The 24,204-nt window shown below is 41.2% G+C and overlaps 1 protein-coding gene across 7 annotated transcripts in view; it reads right to left on the bottom strand.

Moving 5' to 3' along the window:
- Window positions 1-15,453, bottom strand: part of STAU1 (staufen double-stranded RNA binding protein 1) — a 53,447-nt gene extending 37,994 nt beyond the window's left edge. For 2 of the 7 annotated variants that reach the window (XM_042930718.1, XM_042930722.1), the window contains exons 1-2: window positions 15,208-15,452; window positions 4,960-5,030 (exon numbers count right to left, since the gene is read on the bottom strand). The gene's annotated coding sequence lies outside the window, so the exon portion shown is untranslated. Of the gene's footprint in view, window positions 1-4,959; window positions 5,031-15,207 lie in introns of all 7 variants that reach the window. The other 5 variants (XM_042930719.1, XM_042930724.1, XM_042930723.1 and 2 more) reach the window with 5 other exon arrangements.
- Between the last annotated feature and the right edge of the window lie 8,751 nt (window positions 15,454-24,204).

The raw sequence follows: 24,204 nt of genomic DNA, 5'->3' as shown, positions 1-24,204 counted from the left end.
CCTTGTTCATCAAAATCCCCCATACTGCAGTTATTCCTTTGTTTACTTTTGGAGTCAGAACAAAGTGACAGACGAGGTCCACTGAAGACTAGATAACTGTTCTGGCAGACACGTTGCCAATGTCAAGAAACAAGTCCAGAACCACCCAGAAATTAGCTAGGACCCTGTGTCATTATTCTGATTTCCTTCAGCTGTCAAAATAGAAATATTTCTCTCTCAATGCCCCCCCACCCACCTGCACTCCCTCTTTCTACACTTTGCCTCAATGGCATTTCCCCCCACCCCTTCCCCAAATCATCTATAGTGCACTCACAACTGCGCAACACCAACCGCTGGTTACAGGTCAAAAAATAAGTCAAAAGCAAAGCGTCTGCTCCAGAGCCTACCTGCATCCCATAAGCAGCAACCCAACCCTGACCTGGGTGGCTCTCAGAGGAGGAGACTGAATGAATGAACTAAATTTAGAAAGGGTAGGGCCCCAGGGGATCTGTTTTGGCTAATGCTGTCTACAGCAGGCCCACAACCAGCATCTCCAGTCACAGACATAAATACACAGATTTTCTAGAAGTTGAAAAAGGGAACAAATGGCCTTTAATTAAGACTGCCCCCAAAATGTTACCCTCATCTTCACCTGGCATTGTATCTTTATAACAACTGGTTGAAACAAGTAGTTCAAAACTGCAAATAGAAATTTCCTAAAACCCTAGTAAGACTGTGTACTTTACAAATTTTTAATTTCTACCATGACCAATAGTAAAATTCAACAAACAGTACTCATTAGCACATGAACACTTCTATGTGTCTTTAAGCCTGAAGAGAGAAGCTAACGCAGTGGTTCTAAAGAGGTGACAATTTTCGTCCCCAAAGACATCTTACAATGTCTGGAGATATTGTTTGTCACAACTGGAGGATGGGATGACCTACCGGGATCTAGTGGATAGAGGGACCAGGGATGCTATTTTGAGTATACATATACCAACCAACAAAATAAAATATTACTAATTTAATAAATAGCTTATATTTTTAGGAAAAGAAAATCTCCTTTTCATTTCAAAAGGCTCTAAAAAAAATTTTGAGGCTAATATTTTACCCAAACAGATGTTCCTCTCCCAAAGAGAAGCCAGGCAGCTAACGTAGTTTACAAATAGGGTAAAATATACTATTTACCCACATAATTTGAACAAATAAAGCTTTTCACTACTGCTAATTATACAGTTCACAGCAGCATTTAATGGAATCATGGAATTCTGGAGATACTACTTCTGTATAAATGTAGAATCTGTTGCTGTTCAGTACTCTGTTCCGAAGATTAAAACCTTAAATGAAAACTTGTCTTTTCTTTTGAGCCTATCTTTAAGGATTACTTTCCACCAGACACATTAGGGACTCAAAAGAGATTAAAATGATTTGTTAGTCTTCTTATAAAAGAACAATATTTTACACACAGTAAAATTAGGTTGAAAATTGAAAACACAAAGACTTCAGTTTTCCCCAGCTCTGGAAACACCTTTAACTGTTAAGCCTGTGTTGCTTTGCTCTTTCCCTGCCTCCAGCACAGATGAGGGCCTTTAATCTCCTGGTTTCTCTTATTTGAAGAGCTTTAGACACCAACTCAGGATAATATGTTCATCTTATTCTCAAATCCTTATATTTATCTAGCACAAATAATCAGCACTATAACACAGAGGAGTGATAGGGCAGAGTTAGGGGTACCATCTTTTTTAAAAGATTCCTAATTCCAACTCCCCCAAGTCCTAAATTTGGCTTGGTGATACAAAAGTCTTCTTATAAAAACAAAGAGTCTCACTTTGGCTGGCAGCTTCCTTTTTACAAGTGTCAAATACTTTTTAATGGGTAGTAGGGAAGGGGAATATGGGCACATGAATACTACAAAAGCGTTTTTAAGAAATTATATCTACGTGGGGTGCCTGGGTGGCTCAGTCGGTTGAGCATCTGACTCTTGATTTTGGCTCAGGTCGTGATCGCACCAACCGTGAGATCGAGCCCCACATGGGGCTCTATGCTGACAGTGCAGATCCTGCTTGAGATTCTTTCTCGTTTTCTCTCTGCGCCTCCCCTGCTCACACGCACACTCTCACTCTCTCTTTCAAAATAAAGAAAGAAAGAGATTACAAGTAATGTGTTAAAAAGTGATGAGGCACAAATGCAAATTCCTCACTCAGCAGTGATTTACCAAGTCTAGGCCATAGTGAATGCAATGAGTGATCTGTTTAATACCCAAGAAGGCTGATCCTTCCAGAAATAGTTTACAGAAGTATCTATAAGGGTGCTTAGTCTTACTTTCAACTACCAGGTTGTTAAATGTTGTCATATGAAACAACTACTTCGGCAATTATGGAAGAACATCGTTTTTAATATTCAATTTGTAGCTACCGTAATATATGACTTTACTTTTGTATTCAACACATCATTCCCCTTAGCCATCAGCGATGTTTCCAAACAAGGTGTGTGAAAGAAAAAAGGAAAAGAAAAAGTCATCCCAATTCTGGGCAAGCTTTTACGACAGCCACAGACATTTTAGTAAATACCTCTTCCTTCAAAGTCCTCCCTCAAATCTTACATGGCATGGGTACACAAATACAAGAGTACTACAACAGCCTTAAAATACATCTAAAATGCCCACATCATTCCTTTAAATTCAACAGTTATTTCCAAGATCCTCTGTCGACACACCTTAGAAATTGCAATGCAGTCATATGTTTTCTACAAATAAACTCACCCTATCTCCCTATCTTCACCCCTACCAGCACCCACCATCCCCACTCTGATTCCCAGAATAGCAATTCATTGACTCCAAACATCATCCAAACACCTGTAGGCAGGGCAGCTGCAAAAACAGAAACACAGCAATCACTGTACTCCTACATAATCAATTCTAAAAAGATAACAGCATTATCAAGCAAATAATATCCCACAGCAGGCCCATATATCAAATTACCCAATAATTAAAAGGTTCTTTAAAAGAAATATGACCCAACTACTTAAGACAGAGGGAAAAACAAAACAGACCACTATGTACTTGGTGCTCAAAAGAAAGACGGGACAAGTAGCCCCAAGGAGGCATAATCACTTGCAAAACAATAAAATCAGCCAAAAATAATGCCTGGAAGCTCAGGCTGTTAAGATCTTTGCATCCAAGTGACTGAATGTGGCCCCTGTCTCACACGTGGCTCAGTGCCAAGTGGGAAGCAGAGGATTTTCTTTCCACACAAATGCAACCACTGGGTGGTCCGTTTAAAGAAACACTTCCTAAAAGAGAATTCATTCTCAGTTGTTCATCCTATAAAAACCATCACACCAAACTGTATACTAAGATGAAAAAAACCACCTCTACAGCCCAATAAGCTGCAAACCTTACTTTTTTCCTAGCTTTGAAACCTTATCAACCTCCTCTCTCCCATTCCCTAGGAGGAATTCTTAAAAATTACTAAAGTCAAACACATTATTTCTCGTAAACACGGAAGTGTTTTTTAAAATCTAAACTTATAAAAACATACAAAAATGTTTTAAACCAACCAAAATGAATAACTATTCATGATTTGCTGGAGATTTTTAAGAGTAGTACTGTGTGACCTACTCTTAAATAAGAAGGGGCTTAGTTTAATATAAAGTTAACTGGCTTTTCCTTTCAGAAAAGGGAAATTGTACCCTGTAACTATGTGCCATCTACCTAGAAACACGACTGCATTTACCATCATCTTCATGCAAAACAGACCAGAGTCAAGACCCAGTTTCTAAGAAACCAGCCTTGCTGCTAAGTAGCAACCAACAATGTTAAATCAGATCAAACTTCTGAGTTGTGGCTTTCAGTTCTACTCCCAAACAAAATAGCAATTATCCACCTAATTCTTGGCAATCCACTGCCTGGTGCCTCAGTTTCCCCAGACACTTTGTAGTAGGATATCTGACAAAGCTTCAGCTGTCGCAATCTGAGAGCTGAAACAATGAAAAATCCTGAGGCATTGTAACAGTTATTCAGTTTTTTGAAAAGAAAAGCATTCAATAAACGCAGTGTAAATCCATTCACTGAGCCTGGTACAACTCCTCTAATTTCCTTATGCTTCAATTTCCTCATTCCCAAAGAAAGCTGGGTTTAACTTGTCCACTAATCACTACCTCGGGGATACGGTATAATGATATGCTTTCAGCTCTGAGGTAAAGTGCTAAAAACAAAAGGCAGTATGACAGGTGCAGTGTATTTCACAGTGCCCTGACATAAAACTGTAAAATCTTTTTGGTCCAGATCATCACAAGCAGCCAGTGGTAAATGGAACTTGGTTCATAACCCTGTCTCATGACAGAAAACAATGTTGGATTAGTTCCACAAGTTTGAAAACCAAGTTTTACATTAACAATCTGAAAATTCAAAGGCAAACGACAAAAGCCACTATAATCAGGATGCTCACCAACCAAGTTATGTTTAATGACAACTTCAGGGGCACCTGGAGGGCTCAGTCAATTGAGCATCTGACTCTTGACTTTGACTCAGGTCATGATCTCGTGGTTCGTGAGTTCTAACCCTGAACTGGGCTCTGTGCTGACAGCATAGACCCTGCTTGGGGTTCTCTCTCGCTCCATCTCTCTCTGTCCCTTCCCTGCTGGCGTGCGTGTGCTTACTCTCTCTCTCTCTCAAAATAAATAATCTCAAAAAAAAGAAAAAAAAAAAGGACAGTTTTGGTGGTCAACTTTCATGTCTCAACATTTAAAGTATATGGCAGTACAGGCTAAAGGGCTTTCCACTCTAGTCATCAACCTTCCCTGTATTTACTTTCTAATTAAATCTCAAGAATGAGAAGAAATTCAAACTGCATACAATTTATTCTGTTTCTCTAATATTACAGCCAGAAGTAAAAGTCATTTTCCACACAAGTCATTCAAGAGTTCAAAAAATATTAGATTATGAACAGGCCTGAAATTATAGCACCAAATTACGTGTACCTTAAAAAGAGGTGCTCCAGGAATAATGTTGTTTTGGTTCAGTTCTGAGAGGTTATGTGGTTAGGAAACTCCTAGAAAGTAAGAAACAATAATAATTAGAGTAGATCATTTCTGAAAATGAAGATATATACTATTCAAGTTTTGGGGAAACCTAAAATTTACAAGTAGGGAAGTGTCTGAAAGCACGATGTCATGGCTTAAAGCAGCACAATGCAGAATTCAGGAAAGATACAACTGCCAACCGGGTAAAGAGTACTTTGTGGAGACATGACCACAAGAGAGCTGTGAATACCTCGAAACCAATTTTAAAGAAAGAAACTGGACATCATATACTGTCTGATCACACAAGCCTGATTTTTAAACTTACAGATTTTTTTAAACTACTGGCTAAATATTCTGTTCATAAATATTACCATATGCTTGATGATGCAAATACAATTGCATGGGAAACTTTACAAAAAGGCACTTTGTACATAAATATTCTTATATTAAACTGCACAATACAAAAAAGCACATTACCTCTAGTAAATCCAAACCATAATCGTTCTTTAGAACTGGATTTCAGGAGACATAAGAGTTTAATTCTCAAACTCTCAGGTATGATTTAGCTACAGGTATCTTCCTTTTTAAAGGGTAGTACAGGTGTCCCTTGAACAACAAGAGGGTTAGGAGTGCCAATCCCCCACCCCACAGAGTGGAAAATTCAGGCTTTAACTTTTCACTCCCCGAAGACTTACTCACTAATAGCCTAACTGTTGACCAGAAGCTTTACCGACAACATAAACAGTTGAGTAACACATATTTTGTACGTTATATGTATTCTATACAGTATTCTTCCAACCAAGCTACAGAAAAGAAAATATTAATAAAATCATAAAGAGAAAATACATATACAATACTGTATTGTATTTTCAAAAAAATCCTCATATAAATGGACATACACAGCTTAAACCCAGGTTGCAGTCAGTAACAAAGAAAACTCCTTACCTTGAGATGCCTTTTGCATTTTTACAACATTAAGTAATTTCATTCATTTCAATTCCTCACTGCTATTGGGGCTTAACAGAGGATAGAAATAGCTGTTCACTGTCCAAAATTTCAGAAATAAAATAAATTCTCCTTTGTTTTACAGTATTTTAACAATTAAAGTTCCTTCTGTAAATAGTATACTATGCTAACAATTTAACAATCTAGAATCCTGTTGCTCCATAATCTCACCCATTCACAAGCCTAGCATTAGTGGAAACTGAAAAAGGCCTCTGAGCAGCCCAAAGAGATAGCTAAGACCACCCTGGAGAGCTCATGCCTTTTACTCCTGGGGCCTTTGCCTTAGTTCAAGCCCATCTGTGCTGAACCATTATGGTTAGGTTTGGGTATCTAAGTTTTCTAGCCCAACCCAGAAATTTAAAAAATTAGAATGAAATAAATAAATAAGACTGGAAAAAGGGAGCTGCTAGAATCAGACATCATGACAACAGTAAGAAACAATCACCAACAACTTTGCAACAAAGAAAAAAGGAGGAGGGGAGAGAAATATAGCAGCGTGCAACCATTTGGATTTCAGACATATTTACACAATACAAGGATAGCTGGCACTCATACACATTCACACTCCTGTGAGCAAACTCAGTTTTTGAAATCCCTCAACCATTTTCAAATGATAATCCCAAGCCACCATGATTGTTTCCAGTGTATCTACACAGCACTTACTCTCTCTAAGCAGTGGTAGAGAAGACAGACTGGGGGGTTAAGCCCAAATCTCTTTCTTTCCCACTCAAGCACACACACTAGAATGCAAAACAGTGAATTACATTCATTGCTTTATTCATTCAACAATTACTGAACACCTATTTGCAGGCAGTGTCCTAGGCACAAATAAGATACAGTCCCTGTCCTTGTGGAATTCACATTTGTACAGGAACAACCTTGAACCTAACACAAACTTAAATTAAGAATTCACAGTGGCATTTTAACTTGTAGTAACAAATCATTTATGATCACACATCACATCATAACTAAAGAACATACATAAGAACACAAAGACCCCTTAGCTGCAAAATGCTGATTTAGGATAAGGGCAAACCAGCTAAGCACAGTGTTGTTTGGTATGGTGGAAGGAAACTCCTGGCTGGAAATCTGAGTTTGGGTCCCAACTCTGGTGCTCAGTTGGATGATAAATGCTTCATTTAATAGGGCAAGAGGCTTCAACCTTTTAATATATTAAATGGGGTTACCACCACCAATTTCATATGATAGTAAAATAATAACTGTGTGCTTCTTGGGTGGATTAACTGGTAATGTAGGTGAAATGCTTGTAAAGTATGATATTCCATGCCAGAGTTAGCTGTTAAACATCACTTTCTTAGGGTACACTGCAACTGATATTATAAAATGATGTTAAGTCACAGTCAAAACACATTATTGGGGCACCTGGGTGGCTCAGTGGGTTAGGCATCCAACTGTGGCTCAGGTCATGACCTCTCAACTGCGAGATCAAGCCCCACACTGGGCTCTGTGCTGACAGCAGCTCTGTGCCACTTCGAGTCCCCTATCCCCCTCTTTTTCTGCCCTTCCCCCACTCTCTCTCTAGCACATGCACTCTCTCTCCAAATAAAACATTTAAAAAAATATTTTAAAAAAGAAAAAAAATTAAGAAAAAAAAAAGCAAAATTAGAAAGAACTTTATCCCTCCCTCCAAAAAAAATTTATTCTTTTTTTATGTTTGGTGCTTAAACAGGTAAAGTCTGTTAACAGGAAAATCAGTACCCAGTAGTCATACTCTGAATGTTCCAGACTGTAAAGGTTCACTATACTACAAACCAAAAGGAAACTATTTACCTAACTCTATTTGTCATCTAGGTGAAGGGTCACAGAGCTTCAATGAGCAAGTTGGTTAAATTGTGCAACAAAGAACATAAGCCTCCAGGCATAATCAGACTTATCACTACATATAAATTATCTTCTTTCTGACCGAGGAAAGGACTGCCTAGCATTCTGTACGAAATCACAATGCCATCAGCAGACAATGGCCCTGTTTGTATCAGGGTGGAATCTGCAAGAGTAGAAAATTCATGCCTCAGTTAATTTTAATCTATAGAAAGCACGGACTTCAAAAAGTAAAACTGTGAGAAAATCAGACAAGATCTAGTTAAATCAAAAAGTTTGTGCCTGAGGGGAGCCGATATAGATAATTTAAGAAGGAGCATGTGCTCACTTCATCCCCAGAGAAGACCCATTTCCAACACCTTTTCATGATTAATGAGACACACGTATGTCATTACAGACTACACGGTCACCTCAGTTGAGGTTAAAACACACAGTGGAAACTCACACACCAACTCATAAAAACCCCAAATCCAAACGACAGGTTTCATTTCACTGATGTAGCCTTTTAAAACTAACCCTAAGAGAGGACTACCGCCAGGGTGGAGAACCAAAGAGGCTTCCTATTCAAGGAGATCAGCAATTCAAAGAAAATAAAAAAGAAACTGTTCGGGAGGCAGTTCAATACCAAACAGAAAGTTACATGAAATATTCCCAATACCATCAGTGAGGAAATGGATGTTAGAAATGGCTAGGAGGCAAAGAGGGCAATAGCCACCTCGCCCTATAAAGTTAATTGGAAGTTTAGTTAACTCATATCCAATAAAGTAGAATATTGTAATTTTAAAGATAATCATGTTCAGGGTGCCTGAGTGGCTCAGTCTGTTAAGCATCCGAACTCTTCATTTTGGCTCAGGTCATGATCTCACAGTTCAGTTTATGAGATGGAACCCCATACAGCTTGCATGGGATTCTCTCTCCCTCTCTGCCCCTCCCCTGCTCTCTCTCTCTCTCTCAAAATAAATAAACATGAAAAAAAAATAAACTGATTTTCTTAACAACAACCTTATTTACAGTTCATAAATCATTTTTAGCAAACTTCATGAATGATTATAGCAATAATTTAGGGGAGAGCCTCCTACAGGTTCATGAAACCTCCTTCTCCCCGTTTACTTCTAAGTAGTTCCCCCAACTCCACAAACTCTGAATCACCTTAAAAGTTTTAGTTTGACTGTATCAACCCATCACAGCAAACCAGGAAACCGTAAGTCTTCAAACTATTTCAAGGGAATGATGAATAGGGTTCATTTTAAAAATTGAGTATTACTGATACAGACTTTTTTTTCAAATTGGGTCTGATATTCTGGTAAACAAAAATCATCCTACCTATGGTAAAGCACTGGTGACACACAGAAAAAATTACCCTAAACAAAAAGCACCTGAGCATAATTAGAGACGAGGGATGGTTCAATGGATAGAGCTCAGGACCCCACTACAGTTACTTGGCCTCCTAGACAGGCCTCAGTATCCTCAGCCACTATGAACCTACGTCTGAAAAGACGTTTTCGAGTATCAGAAATATAACATAAAGCGCCTACTTCAACTCTTAGCACAAAGGAAGAGCCTGATGAACAGCAGCTTTTCATATTATTAGATAAATTCAATCTGACCCTTCAGATTCCTTTCCTGCATCAAGTAACCCTCATCCTGTAATCCTAACCTACCTAGCACATGGTTAAGAGCTCAATAAATAGTAGCAAGTATTATTATCCAGCAAATTTACTAATCCTGTCCTCAGCCACATAAACATCTATAAATATAAGCTTATAGCTACACACCACTTGTAAAAAACATTTTAAATGGGAACAGAGAACATGCTGACTAAAATCAACCCACTCACTGGGCAACCAGTTCTAAAGCTACATCAAATATAGAGACAATCTAATGAACAATCATTTTCATTTAAGGCAAAGACCCCAGGGCACTTAAGTAAATTTTTTTTAGACTTTGTAGTCTGGTAGACATAACAAAAATCTTCTAGAACAATTATGACCTCTGTATTACATTATAAAAAAATAGCCTAGTTTGGTTCCATTACTGTTATAAACTCACAAAATCATCACACTTCTTCCCCAAATTAGATTCCAGATTAAACAGAAGCAGATGGGCTACAAATTTAATATTTAGAAGACTAATTTTTAATCGAAAGCAAGTACTTTCTTCGATAGATTTTCCCACTTTTGCTTTCAGTAAATATACTTACTTTGGAGGAACCCCCTGAATATATTCCCTTGACAAATAAATGAACATGTGTAATTCCAGAAACTATAATAAAGTCTGTGGAGAATTTGTCTCTACCTTCTCTTATCCAGTGACATAAATTACTTTTACATCAACCTTATTCACTACTATGGGAATGTAAATATTTTAAAAATTAAGCTCTTTGCAGTTATTTCCCCCACTTTACCGTTTTTTTTAATAATAAATAATTTCCTTTGGTAAGATTTTCTAGTTTAGAGCAACAGATATCCAAGTCATCCATCTATTGGCATTTGTTACAATTAACACAGCTATATATTTGTAATCCTATTCTCCCTTTAGTAGGTGAGAACAAAGGATCTGGCCAACATTATTCAAACTTTGTAACACTTGATTTATAGATAAGCACACATTGGTGCAAAAATTCATTAAACATTTCTTCAAGAAAGCAAAAAGTTCTAGAGTCAAAGCAAAACTGGAAACAAATATCAACAAAGCTTTTAAAGTCCTAGGAACACCTTATAGAGCTGCCTCGATGTAAAATTAACTGTGGTGGGGGCACCTGGGTGGCTCAGTCAGCAAAGCATCCACCCTCTGGATTTCAGCTCAGGTCAAGATCTCACGGTCTTAAGACTGAGCCCCATGTCATGTCAGGCTCTGCTGACGGCACGAAGCCTGCTTCGGATTCTCTCTCTCCCTCTCTCTCTGCCCCTCCCCTGCTCACTCTCTCTCTCTCTCTCTCTCTCTCTCAAAAATGAATTAAAAAAAAAAAAAGAAAGAAATGTACTGAAAAATAAAATGGGGGGCACTTGGCTGGCTGAGTCAGAAGAGCATGTAACTCTTGTTCTCGGGGTCATGAGTTTGAGCCCCACGCTGGGTGCAGAGATTACTTAAACAAATAAAACTTTAAAAAATTCAAAAACAAAAACTTTTAAAAAAGAAAAATAAAATGAAATAACGAATTCAAAGAGACGCCGCAATTCTTTAAATGCCGTTGTATGTTTGAAAATGTTCATAATAGAATGTTGGGGAAAAATAAGGATAGTGAATTACATGTCTTCTAGTTCAATCTCTAACTTGTAAATTACACTTTTTGAAACAGCATAAATGTTAAGCCTTGATTTTAATGAGGTTTTATTTAAGGAAAAGCTCATTTAGAAAATTACACCAGAAGCATTTTAGCCACAAAGGTCTCTGTCACCAAAAGTTGAAAATTTAAAACAAGCTTTTATAGGTTTAGTGTGACGCAAAAGGTCTAGTGTGAAACAAAATCTGTCATAAACTTCTTTAAACACTTCTGAAGGCCCCAGAATCCCATTCCGAGAGAAAGAAAGCAACGCCAAAAGCTCTTGTTTGAGGGGGAAGAATTCACATTTCCACAAACCGAACAAGTCTGGGTCACTAAGTGTAACAGCAAATAAGATGATCCAGTTTGCAGAATCATAAAAACAAGGTCCCTGGAACTGACTTATGACATCCAACAAAAAGATGTCTTTTTCACGAAAGTTTCATTTTTATGCTGGTGAATTTCACTTTCACTCCATCCCCTAAGAGCAAGAGAAAGTTGCTCAGTAAGCGGAGACCCACTCGGACTCCTACAGAAGTACCTTCGTTGTCTTTCTGAGAGGAGACTGGATACAGCAGCACAGTATAGGCCACCGTTTGAAGATTACACTCAGAATAATGTTAATGGGTTAGACTTCAGAGGTGGGGGGGGGGGGGGAGTTCTATGAGTCATGCTCATTTCCAAACTTAAAATAATCTGTATATAAATGGGTTTTCTGGCTGAATCTTAAAAGAGAGCAATTTAAGTCTGAACAAACTGTATTTATGGTAACAATTCCAAATACTTAAAAGTTTTACTTTAAGCCTCCTGGGAAGCACTAAGCATTTTTTTTAAAATAAAGTACGTTTTGTGCCCTTTCTTAGATACCAAATTATTTTTTCCTAAGTTAATTTTAAGAGCTATTCATATCCCTCTCCATCTCTCAGACTGTAACAAGTAAAACCTAACATCCATTTTCACTACACCTGATCAAGCTCAAAAGTAAACATACACAATTGAAATTACGTTACAGGTCTAAAAACTGTGAAGTGTCCATGACCAGAAACTTGAAAATTAAGTAATGATTCCTTACTTACGCAATATTCCTGTCAACCTCCATTCTAGGAAAAAAAATCTCTTTTCAGACAGGAAAGAAAAAACATGAGCATCTATGCTGTGAAATTCATTCATACTTACTAAAAATAATTCTACAACAGAGTTTGGAAAGCAAATACCCTTTGCTTAATTCGTAACCTGAGGTGACAGCAGCATATTTATACCACGGTAAAGAAACTTTGAAAGTTTCATTATGAATTATTAACTATAGTTTAACTATGACACAAAGTTATTCTCCATTAGAAGTGGTTTAACAGATAGGTCTCCACGAAAACGAAAATGGCTTTTCAATTATAGCCATTAATAGCTCAAGAACTGTTGCTTTTGTACACAAAGAAGCAAGGCAACATTTTGGACATGACTTTGAGTGGGAAAAGCACTGAACCAAGAGCTGATGTGGCAGCTCATTCTTTTTCTGCTGTATGATAATCATGTATAAACAAAGATGAGAAGTCCAATAAACAAAATGAGAACCAGGATTTCACTGAAAGTAAATTTTGTGACAGATTAACAGTCTGGGGCAATCTGGTAAAATTATATGATGTTTAGGATTTGTTTCAAAATAACCTAGTTTGGGGGAGGAGGTACTACATGAAACAATATGACCTTGGCTACAAGTTAATTATTGTCAAAGCTAAGTGACCAATACATGGGGATTCTCTATAGTTATCCAACTTTTGCATGTTTTCCGTAATAAAAAGTTGTTTAAAAAAAGTTATGGGGCACCTGGGTGGCTCAGTCGGTGCAGCGTCCGACTTCAGCTCAGGTCATGATCTCACAGTTCGTGAGTTCGAGCCCCGCATGGCGCTCTGTGCTGACAGCTCGGACCCTGGAGCCTGCTTTGGATTCTGTGTCTCCCTCTCTCTCTACCTCTCTGCCCCTCCCTCTCCTCCGCCCCCCCACCCCAGAACTCTGGCTCTCTCTCTCTCAAAAATAAAATAAACATAAAAAAAGTTATCAACTGCAATATTAAAATACCATTTTCCCAAAACTACAATTCAGATGTGGCAGAGGCATGCTTGTCGCACAGATTTCTCTCTTTCTCTTTTTCTTTTTTTTCTTGCTTCCTTCCTTCCTTTCCCTCTCTTTCTCTCTCTCTCTCTCTCTTAGGTAGGCTTCATGTCCAGCACAGAGCCCGTCGTGGGCCTTGGATTTACAACGCTGAGATCAAGACCTGAGCTGAAATCAAGAGTCCGATGCTTAGCTGACTGAGCCACCCAGGCACTCTGGTACAGCTGTTTCTTAGGTGTTTTTAAAGAGTCATCCAAACAAATATTTTACACCAGAAATGACTCTGTCAGAAAATTATAGGAAAATGTCAACGTCAGAGAGGCCACTTTGCATCACATGTTATTAAGAGACAGGTGTAAATCAAAACAATTTTGAATTCAGTAAGGAAATTTACTACCTAAAACAATCCTATGATACAGGAGATCATTCAGTAGAGCAAACACACACTCTCTGCTTTTTTGTAAATTTGAACCACTATGAGTTACATTTCCTTTAATGAAAGGTACACATTACAACTACATAAAGAATTAAAACAAACTCGGTATCTTTAAAGTTGCTGGTTTAAAAATCCCACCTGTCACCAGAAGGACATGCTCCCTCTACAATCCAACTGTATTTTTAGTTTTTACTTCAACAAGCGGCAATGTAATTTATATTTGGTAAGCACACAGATTCCTGAAAGGCCAAAATCAATCAAAAAGCCCGATTAACTCTCTTTCCACCACCCTCTGAACAATTAAAGCTACCAGCAGAAGGGAAGAGTGACCTTAAAAACGTCCCCACAGCCAGAGAACAGAGGCAGAACAGACTGAAGCACATTATCTTCGCAGGAACAGAAGAAAACTTCCACACAAGCAATACTGCGACACGGAGATGGGGCAAGGGCTTAAAAGGAAAGTCGGCCAACAGGGACGGAGGGAATAAAAGCGAAGCTGCAGTGAAAAAAAAGTTAGAAGTTAGAGATGCAGCGCAAGAAAAGACAGACATATTTTTTTCCAGCTTCATCCACCGCCCCCTCCAGGGCCTGACACCGAGCAAATGATCCGGAAAGGGTTCCTGAACTCAAGGAAAGCTTCGGCCAGCAACTTTCCCAGAAATGAAATGACAACAAGAAGCCGGAGGATGGCAGGAAAAATGGACAGGTTGCTCACACTGAAGGAACTGATGAAATCTTGTAGTTGGCTCAGCGGAGGCGATGGAAATAACAGCATCTTTTACAGACTGCCTGCTTACAGAGTGTCCCAATTAAACGTACGCCCCTTTCAGATGTTAACAACCCAAAACAAAGCCCCGGCGCAGGCGGTGGGCACGCTCAAGCTTTCTGCCTCAAGGAAAACCTAGGTAGGTCAACTTATTTCCACTTTACCCATTAAGTTATACGTTAATGTCACGCTAATAAATTATGCAGACGGTTTATTGGGACACGCTGTGGGTCTGGCACTCTGATAAGCGCTTCACACGCCCCATTTCACGGAACCTTAACAGCGAGCGTTACGAGGCAGGAACCGCATTAGCCCCTTTTCCAACCAAGACACAAAGAGTTTAAGTGACTTGCTGAAAGCAGTAACGCTGGGATTTGTACCCGTGTCAGGACACCCGGGCTGTGCTCGTAACCACTATGCTCCGGATCTGGCTGGGGAGATTTAGACGCTCAGGGACTTGAAGCGGGGAGCTCCCCCCCGACCCTACCACCCCCCGCCCCAGGAATAACTTCGGCATCCCCGCGCGCGAGGAAGAATGGGGAAAGGCGGCGTGGCACCTGTTTCTGGCCCCAGCAAGGGGTGGAGGAGCTGGGGCGCCTTGGGTCCAGGCCGCGGGGCGCCCCGACGCGGGGGGCGCGGGAGGACCCGCCTCCTCCAGGAAGGCCCCGCGGGCGGGACAGAGGCCCGGGGAAGAAGCCAAGCGCGCGGGCCCGCCGAGGCCTAGGCCCCACCCGCCGCCTCCCTCCGTAGCCGCGGCGCCCGCGCGGGCCCCGCCAGGCCCGGCCGCCTCACCTGGCTGCTGCCCCGAGCTCGTCCCCCGGCCGGCGGTCCTGGGCGGCGGCGGCGGCGGCGACGGGGGCGGCGAGGAGGGGAAGGAGGAAGGAAGAAGGGAGAGGAGGAAGGGAACGGCAGGAGGGAAGAGGCGGAGTGGCCGCGGAGAAGGCGGGCGCCGCCGGGCCGGGGGTCAGAGGAAAGGGGGAGCCGAGCCAGACGCGGCGGCCGCCGGCGCAAACGCTGAAGAGCCGCTCCGGCGCCCGCAGCCCGGCAGGAAGTGACGGGGGAGGGGCCTGCGCCCGCCCCCGGCCCCCGCCCGCCTCCATGCTCGGCCCCCCCCCCCCCCCCCCCCCCCCGCTCCGCCCCGAAGTTCGAACCACAAGTCCCGGCTGGCGCTGCGCCGGCGCCTGCCATCGCAAGGCACTTCGGGAGCCTGGTGGGCTGAGGCCTGGTCGGGCCTGCGTCGCGGCGGCCGGCCCTGGCTCCCGGGGCCTGCTGGGAGTTGTAGTCTGGGAATTGAGGGCTGCTCACTGGACCCGCAGCGAGGCTGGGCCGTCCTACTTAACTCCGCCCCACTTCGTTCTTCCCGTTTTCCTTTGCGTCCTTTTTCGCCAGCCTCCGTTCCTTGTTTCTCTCCTTCTCTTAGTTCCTCCTTCCGTAAATGTTTATTAAACGCCTACTGCTGTGCAAGGTACTGCTCCAAGAGTTGAGAATATAGAGGTGAACACACAAAAATCCCTACCCTCATGGAGCTTACGTTCTATGAGGGTGAAGCACATAATAAATAACAATGAGTAACTTGTAGTGAGTGCCAGATTGTAACTTCTTTTACCCAGCTCTGGATAAACTAAGTGGCTTTTCTCATCACGCTCATATGGGGGCTGGGGGTGAGGGTTAATGGTGGGAAATTTTGGATATCTACAATCACACTCAGCAAAGAATAATGCACTCATTGTGAGAGGGCCAGGAAACAGGGAAAGAACTGCAGATGCCCAGGCCTCCTCTCTCCTCACTCTGGACTGCTTCCCCACTATTTAAAAATAGTTTATTTTCTCTCTCTGCCTGTCTTCTCAGTATCTTTCAATCTAACTATTGCTCAATCCTTCTAGCCAAGGCAATAGAGTTTAGTTTGCATAAATTCATGATATGAGGTTCTCTGGCTAAAGGGGCTTCTCCAAACATGGCTTTGGGACCTTGCCCCCGCCACAGAGGACTCCTTTCTCTGGACCAGGCCTCCTTATTCTGCTTCTTGTAAAATGCAATAAGATTGAATTTCAGGACACCAAACAATCAAAATACTTTCACTGTCCATATAGTGCCGGTCCAAAACATTGATAAGCAACATTCAGATCTTGTCCAGTCTTCTGCTAGAGGAGAATTGTTTTCTCTAACCCTTAAGCAGTCTCCTAAGTATAGCTCACTTGGATAAAGGAGCAGACACAGAAGTGTTTCTCTAAACTCAAAGCTGAGGTCCCCGCACAGACAATCTCTTCAAAGATGTAAAGGTAGAAGAGGATGTTCTTACCCATTTTACTATCACCCATGGGGACCTAAGTGATGGGCGAATGACTTCCAGTCTCAGTTTATTTCCCTTCTTCCATATATTGAGAGGGAGATCCCGCTATTTTTTTTTTCTAATCCAGACTTTGGATTTTATTCCACAACTTGGACCGTAATACAGCTGGACCTCAGTTTCCCTCTTAGTTAAGTAGGAACAATTTCCTGACTTAACCAGTGGACATAAGAATTGGTAGAGAGCTTGATACACTGTCTCATCTTCCCATCTTAAGAATGATAGGACTCTCTTTAGCGTTGTGAAATTCTAGGTGTGCCGCACTGAGCAGCCTAGGCTACTATCTGCTCTTGCCAGTGACTGATCACGTGTCATTCTGGGGGTCACGTGTTCTTAGGGTACTGCCTCCCTTTTCCTCCTCTTAACCCCTTGCAATCACTTATCTTTGTCCTATCCCTATAGTTTTGCCTTTTCCAGAAATGTCATATAGTTGGAATCATGCATTCTGTAGCCTTTTCAGATTGGCTTCTTTCACTTAGTAATATGCCAAGTTTCCTCTATGTTTTTTTCATGGATTGATACCTCTTTTCTTTCTCTTTCCTTCTTTCTTTCTTTCTTTCTTTCTTTCTTTCTTTCTTGAGAGAGAAGGGGAGAGGAGAATAGGGAGAGGACTGTCAAGCAGGCTCCATGATCAGCATGGAGCCCAATCCCATGACTGTGAGATCATAACCTGAGCCAAAAATCAGGAGTTGGGTGCTTAACCAATTGAGCTACCCAGGTACCCCTTCTTTTTCTATTTTTTGATAGATCATAAATAATACAAAGTATAATTTTTAAATAAAAATCAACTTCTCACAGTTAATTATGAGATTTACCTGTTCCCATTCCTTATTACAAATACCTATAATTTATCTTCTAGGAAGGAACACACAGAATTTAATGTAATTTACTTAATGGTCACAATTTCTTATTTCCAGTGTTATCTTAAAGAAAAGTAAATAATTCTTTTATTGTTTGGCAAGAGTCAAGAAGTCTGCAGGCCCTTGGAAGAGAATTTGACTCACAGTCTCCAGGTACAAAGAGAGAAAACAAATCTAAATGACCCACCCCTGAACCCAGCCAGCCCCACAGCTAACCTATGCCTCAGTTAAATAAAATTCCTTGATTACACAAAATGAGTTCAGAGTCATTCTCAAAAAACAAGGAGTATTAAGAACACTCCTATGGTCAGGTGGCTGGGGACCAACCAAACCTGAAAGGGTCATGTCATGTGTATTATCTGACCAATCTCTAGCCCCATGCTTGCTCTTTGCTGACCTGATGGAAAAACAAAAACAGCCTCCCCTCCCCCCAAAAAAACCAATGAGTATTAAATCTTCAGCCTGTTGTTTTTCTTTCTTCTGTGTTTTTAGTTTTAATTAGTTGCTATCATTCTAATACATAATAATATGGGTTTGTATCATCTCTTTATTCTTTCTTTCTTTTTCTTTTTTTTTGTATCATCTCTTTAAAAATGAAGCAGATTTGGCTGCACACAGCCTGCAGAGTGGCAACTGCACTCTATACATGGGCACATTCTTTTCATCTCACTGCAGTCCCCACCCTGCCCATGTCTCTCATTTATGTTATTTTCCTGTTCCTGTGGACATTTAAGTTTGCAATGCCTGGCCTACTGTAACAGTATGGACTGAATGCTGGCCTGTGGAGCTGAACATTTGTCAGAAAGACAGACCCTGGTCAAAGAAGTCCAAATGCAACTGTGATGACTACAGGAAGGAAAGATGGGACGCCAGGGTGGCTCAGTTGCTTAAACATCCGACTATAGATTTCAGCTCAGGTCATGATCTCATGGTTTATGAGTTTGAGCCCCTCATCGGGCTCCACGCTGGCAGTGTGGAGCCTGCTTGGGATTCTCTTGCTCTCTCTCTCTCTCTCTCCCTCTCCCTCTCTCCCTCTCTCTCTAGCCCTCCTCAGCTCTCTTTCTCTCAAAAAGTAAATAAATAAACTTTAAAGAAAGGTACATGGTGTTATGAGGGCGTTATGAACCCAAGTTTCAAGGTTTAGGGACAGAGCATACTAAAGTATTGTAGCTTCAGCAAATATCTGCAGCATATGTAGATGGTAACTAGGCAAAAGGGGTGCAGGAAGGATTCTAATTAGGAAGAAAAGATATACCAAGCCACGTGGCCCATATTCTGGTTTCTATTGCTGCAAAACAAATCACTTACAAATTTAGTGGCTTAAAATAACAGTGATGATTTTATCATCTCTCACAGATATGTGGGTCAGGAATTCAGAAAGAGTTTGCCTAGGCTTTTCTAACTCAGGGGTTTCTGATGTAGAGCTGGACCACATGCAGCCCCTGGGGGCTGGCTGGGCCTCTCCCTCTTCATGGAGCCTTAGAGACTGTCCCCGTGGTCTCTGCATGGGCTGCTTTGGGCTTCCTCCCAGCATGGCAGCCTCAGGGCTGTCAGACTGTTTACACAGTAGCTGGAGGCTTTCCGAGTTAGTGCTCCAGAGAACAAGGCAAAGCTGCATTTGCCTAGTGTGGCCTAGCCCTGGATGTCCTATACAGTCACGTCCACTGTAGTTTACTAGCTACAAATGGGATGTAAGCCTGTCCAGATACAAAGGGAGGAGACTTAGACTCTACTTCCTGATGAGGAAGTGCAAATGGCAGGTCTGAAGCTCAGAGGAGAGTCAGAACTGGACACCTAATGTATGAATGGGTAGCATTTGAAAGGTAATTGAAGCCTCGGGTGTGGATGTTAACGGATGTTAACACCTGAGGAACTACCTCTGCTCTACTCTCATGGCCCATCAGCAGAACTTTCTACCCTTATGATTATTCAATTATCTGATGAGTTTGCTCTATTTGGCTAGGATTATGTGCAACTTCCATGAGGGCACAGACTCAAGCTATCATGGTCACCACGGTGTGTCCCTGGCCCCTAAGACAGTGCCTGGTACACATATATTTCCATAAGCTGCTGAAGAACCACAGTCTCTCAACTCTGCTGGAGTCCCTAAAGAACAAGGAACACCTGAGGATTGATTAGTATATGTCAAAATCACCGTAGACTTTGTTGCAAGGAGAAACAAGGTTGAGAACTACTTGCTGGTCTGGATGAGTAATTCTCAAGATTATTTGAGGTAGACTGCTCCCCTGGGGCTATTTCAGCATCTTAAGGGGAGAAGATTATATCTTAGAAGATGTAATGGAAAACAGCATTTACAAAGCAAGAAAAAAAAAAGAAAATTCCTAGGAATAAATTTTACAATAACAATGCACAATCTATATAAAGAGAAGATTTATTTTTTTAATATTTTTAATGTTTATTTATTACTGAGAGACAGAGAGAGACAGAGCATGAGCAAGAGGGGCAGAGAGAGAGACACAGAATCCGAAGCAAGCTCCAGGTTCTGAGCTGTCAGCACAGAGCCTGACACGGGGCTCGAACTCACAGACCGCGAGATCATGACCTGAGCTGAAGTCGGACACTCAACCGACTGAGCCACCCAGGAGCCCTGTATATGAAAAGAAGATTTAAATTCTACAGAAGGATGAAGAAAAAGACTTAAAAATATATAATTTATGTTCTTCACTAGCAAGACTGCATCATTAAGATATCAGACACTCTGGGGCACCCGCGTGGCTCAGTCGGTTGAGCGTCCCACTTCGGCTCAGGTCATGATCTCATGGTCTGTGAGTTTGAGCCCCACGTCGGGCTCTGTGCTGACAGCTTGGAACCTGGAGCCTGCTTCAGATTCTGTGTCTCCCTCTCTCTCTGCCCCTCTCTCGCTCATGCTGTCTCTCTCTCTGTCAAAAATAAATAACCATTAAAAAAAATTTTTTTAAAGATATCAGACATTCAATGAGATCCTAATAAAAAAACAAACAGGGGCGCCTGGGTGGCGCAGTCGGTTAAGCGTCCGACTTCAGCCAGGTCACGATCTCACGGTCCGTGAGTTCGAGCCCCGCGTCAGGCTCTGGGCTGATGGCTCGGAGCCTGGAGCCTGTTTCCGATTCTGTGTCTCCCTCTCTCTCTGTCCCTCCCCCGTTCATGCTCTGTCTCTCTCTGTCCCAAAAATAAATAAACGTTGAAAAAAAAAAAAAAATTAAAAAAAAAAAACAAACAAAATTCTGTTTTGGAACTAGATGAGCCATGTCTAAAATTCTCATGGAAAATTTAACAAGAAAACATTTCTGAAAATTCCTGCCGAAATAATAAACACATTATCATGTCTTACTAATTAAAACTGTTAGGGGGGCGCCTGGCTGGCTCAGTCAGTGGAGCATGTGACTCTTGATCTTGGGGTCGTGAGTGTAAGACCCATGTTGGACACAGAGCATACTTAAAAAAAAGACAGAAACTGTTAGGTACTAGTGCCTAATTAGTTCCACAAATCAGAAGAGAAGAGAAATTCCCAAATAGACCCAAACATAAGTAGGCATTTAGTATTCAATAAAGGTGTTATTTCAAATTGATAGAGATAAGACAGATATCATGCAATAAAAGATTTGGGACAACTACAAAGTATCTGTGGGGAAAAAAGAGTTAAATCCATACTTTATCTTATACCTGGAAAAATATCAAATGGATCAAGGATTTAATGTTTATTTATTTTTGAGAGAGAGAGAGAGAGAGAGAGAGAATATGAGCAGGAGAGGGGCAGAGAGAGAGGGAGACACAGAATCTGAAGCAGGTTCCAGGCTCTGAGCTGTCAGCACAGAGCCCGATGCAGGGCTTGAACTCATGAACTATGAGATCATGACCTGAGCCGAAGTCAGACGCTCTACTGACTAAGCCAACCAGATGCCCTGCAAATGGATCAAGGATTTAAATGGAAAGAAGGAAACCATAAAAGTACCAAAAGAATCCCTGGGAGAAGTGAAGAAGACCCGTTTACTATAACACAAAATTCAGAAGACTTAAAGGAAAAGATTGATACATTTAACTTCATGAAAATAAAATATAATCATGGGAAATAAAGAAACAAGTCACAAACTGGAATAAAAATTGCATCTCAAGCACAGAAAGGCAAATTTTATAACATATACAGGTCCCATGAATTACAAAAAGATTAAAACTCAATAGAAAAATGAATAAAAGTGGGCACCTGGGTAGCTCAGTCAGTTAAGCATCCAACTTCAGCTCAGGTCATGATCTCATGGTTCGTGGGTTTAAGCCCCGCATGGGGCCCTGTGCTGACAGCTCTGAACTATCAGCACAGAGCCTGGAGTCTGCTTCGGATTCTGTGTCTACCCCTCTCTCTGCCCCTCCCATGCTCATGCTCTGTCTCTCTCTATCTCTCAATGATAATTAAAATGTTAAAAAAAAATTTTTTTAATTAAGCTTCTTAAAGTAATATGTGCCCATAGTTTAAAGAGACAAATAGTTTTAAGAAGCTTATCATGAAAATCAATACTCCAATCCACTCACTTTCAACTCTTTTCTTCAGGTTTATTTCTACATATTTCTTTTTTTTAATATTTTATTATTTTTTAGTAATCTCTATGCCCAACATGGGGCTTGAACCCATGACCTTGAGATCAAGAGTCACATGTTCTTCCAAATGAGCCAGCCAGGCACCCCTCTTCTTTCATATTTCTTTTTTTCTTTTTTTAAGTTTATTTATTTACTTTGAGAGAGACAGAGTCAGCCTGAGCAGGGGAGAGGCAGAGAGAGAGGGAGAGAAAGAGAATCCCAAGCAGACTCTGCACTGTCAGCACAGAGCCCCATGTGGGGCTCAAACTCACGAAATTGTGAGATCATGACCTGGGCCGAAACCAAGAGTCAGACACTTAGCTGACTAAACCACCAGGTGCCCCACTTCCTTCATATTTCTAAAAGATATGTCTACACAGCTTTTCTTGATTCTCCCATTTAGATCTGTTGATTATCATGGAAGATGAGAATTTTGTTCTCTTAGTCCTGTTCCTACCCGCTCCAACACAAAAACTCCCTTTCTCCATTCCAGTATCTTTCTATCATAATTATGGACTCAATCAATATTTAATATTTATATTATTAAGACTATATAAGTAGTAGTCACACTAAGCCATGCAGAGTATTATGATTACTTGTATAACTATTATGATGCCTGTATAATTTTTCCCCTGAAGTTATAAGTTGCCTTGGTGTTTCATTTTCTTGTGTAACACGATGTAGACAGGAAACTATTTCAGTCTCAGTTTCAGCTGATGCTTCCCTATTTCAATGTAAGTCCGCCTAGGCAGGACTTGTGACTAAAGAGGTGACTAAAAACTGGTTATAGCAGCTTTATTCATAATTGCCAAAACTTGGAAGCAACCAAGATATCCTTCAGTAGCTGAAAAGATAAATAAACTGTACTACATCCAGACAATGGAATATCATTCAGCACTAAAAAGAAATGAGTGGTCAAGCCATGAAAACACTGGAGGAAACTTAAATGCACATTACTAAGTGAAAAAAGCCAATCTAAAAAGGTTAAATAATGTGTAATTCCAACTATACGCCATTCTAGAAAAGGTAAAACTATGGAGACAATTAAAGATCAGTGGCCCCAGGGTTTTAGGCGGAGGGATGTATAAGCAGAGCACAGAGGAGTTTTAGAGCAACGAAACTACTCTACATGATACTATAATGGTGGATACATGTCATTATACCTTTATCCAAACCCATAGAATGTACAAAACCAACAGTAAGCCCTAATGTAAACTATGAACTTGGGTGATAATGATGTGTCCATGTAGATTCATGGACTGTAACAAATGTACCCTCTGGTGGAAAATGTTTATAGTGGAGTAAGCAGTGCGTGTGTGGGGGCTAGGGGGTACGTGAGAATTTTCTGTACCTTCTGCTGTATTCTAGTTTTGCTGCAAACCTAAAACTGCCCTAAAAAAATAAGGCCTATTACATTAAAAAAACAAAAACAAAAACAAAACCTGGCTTTGTTACGTTTGGTCCCCTACCCATTCAAGAGCATGAGGGGCTGAGGTTGAAATTTCCCAAGATCACAGAAAATGTTTGGAGAGCAGTGATGAGCTGTGAGTACACCTCTGCCTGTCTGTGGGAGAAGGATTTTTTTTTCTTCACCTCAAGCTTAAAAAAAGGCACTTCAGCCAGACCTCCTGATGAGCTTGATGTGTCTCCTGAACCTGAGGTGACACAGTAGGTGGTGCCTGACTCATACCTGAGAAGTATAAATGAAGGGGCCGTGGCAGGCTAGCAACTCTGATAATGGCAGAGAGAAGTGGAGGTGCTGTTCCAGGGTGGGGTGCAAGACACTATCCTGAGGACCAGACTGGGCCGTGCCGGGGAAACACTAGTTTGGATCTGGTCTTAGAGGTTGGTCCCAAGGTGGGAGGTAAAGGAGGCTGAATGCCTGGGGCTGAGGGCAGACTTATAAGTGGTCATAAAATCAAGGGCCCTTTTTGTTGAGTGAGGCCCCACCCATGGAGCAGAGCTCAGGGCAGGGGGTTGGAGGAGCACCTTGGAAGGATCACACAAGCCAAA

The sequence above is a fragment of the Panthera leo genome, chromosome A3 (assembly GCF_018350215.1).
Source record: "Panthera leo isolate Ple1 chromosome A3, P.leo_Ple1_pat1.1, whole genome shotgun sequence".
Classification (NCBI taxonomy): Eukaryota; Metazoa; Chordata; class Mammalia; order Carnivora; family Felidae; genus Panthera; species Panthera leo.
The sequence above is the reverse complement of the archived record's forward strand: the minus strand, read 5'-3'. Positions and strand labels throughout refer to the sequence as shown.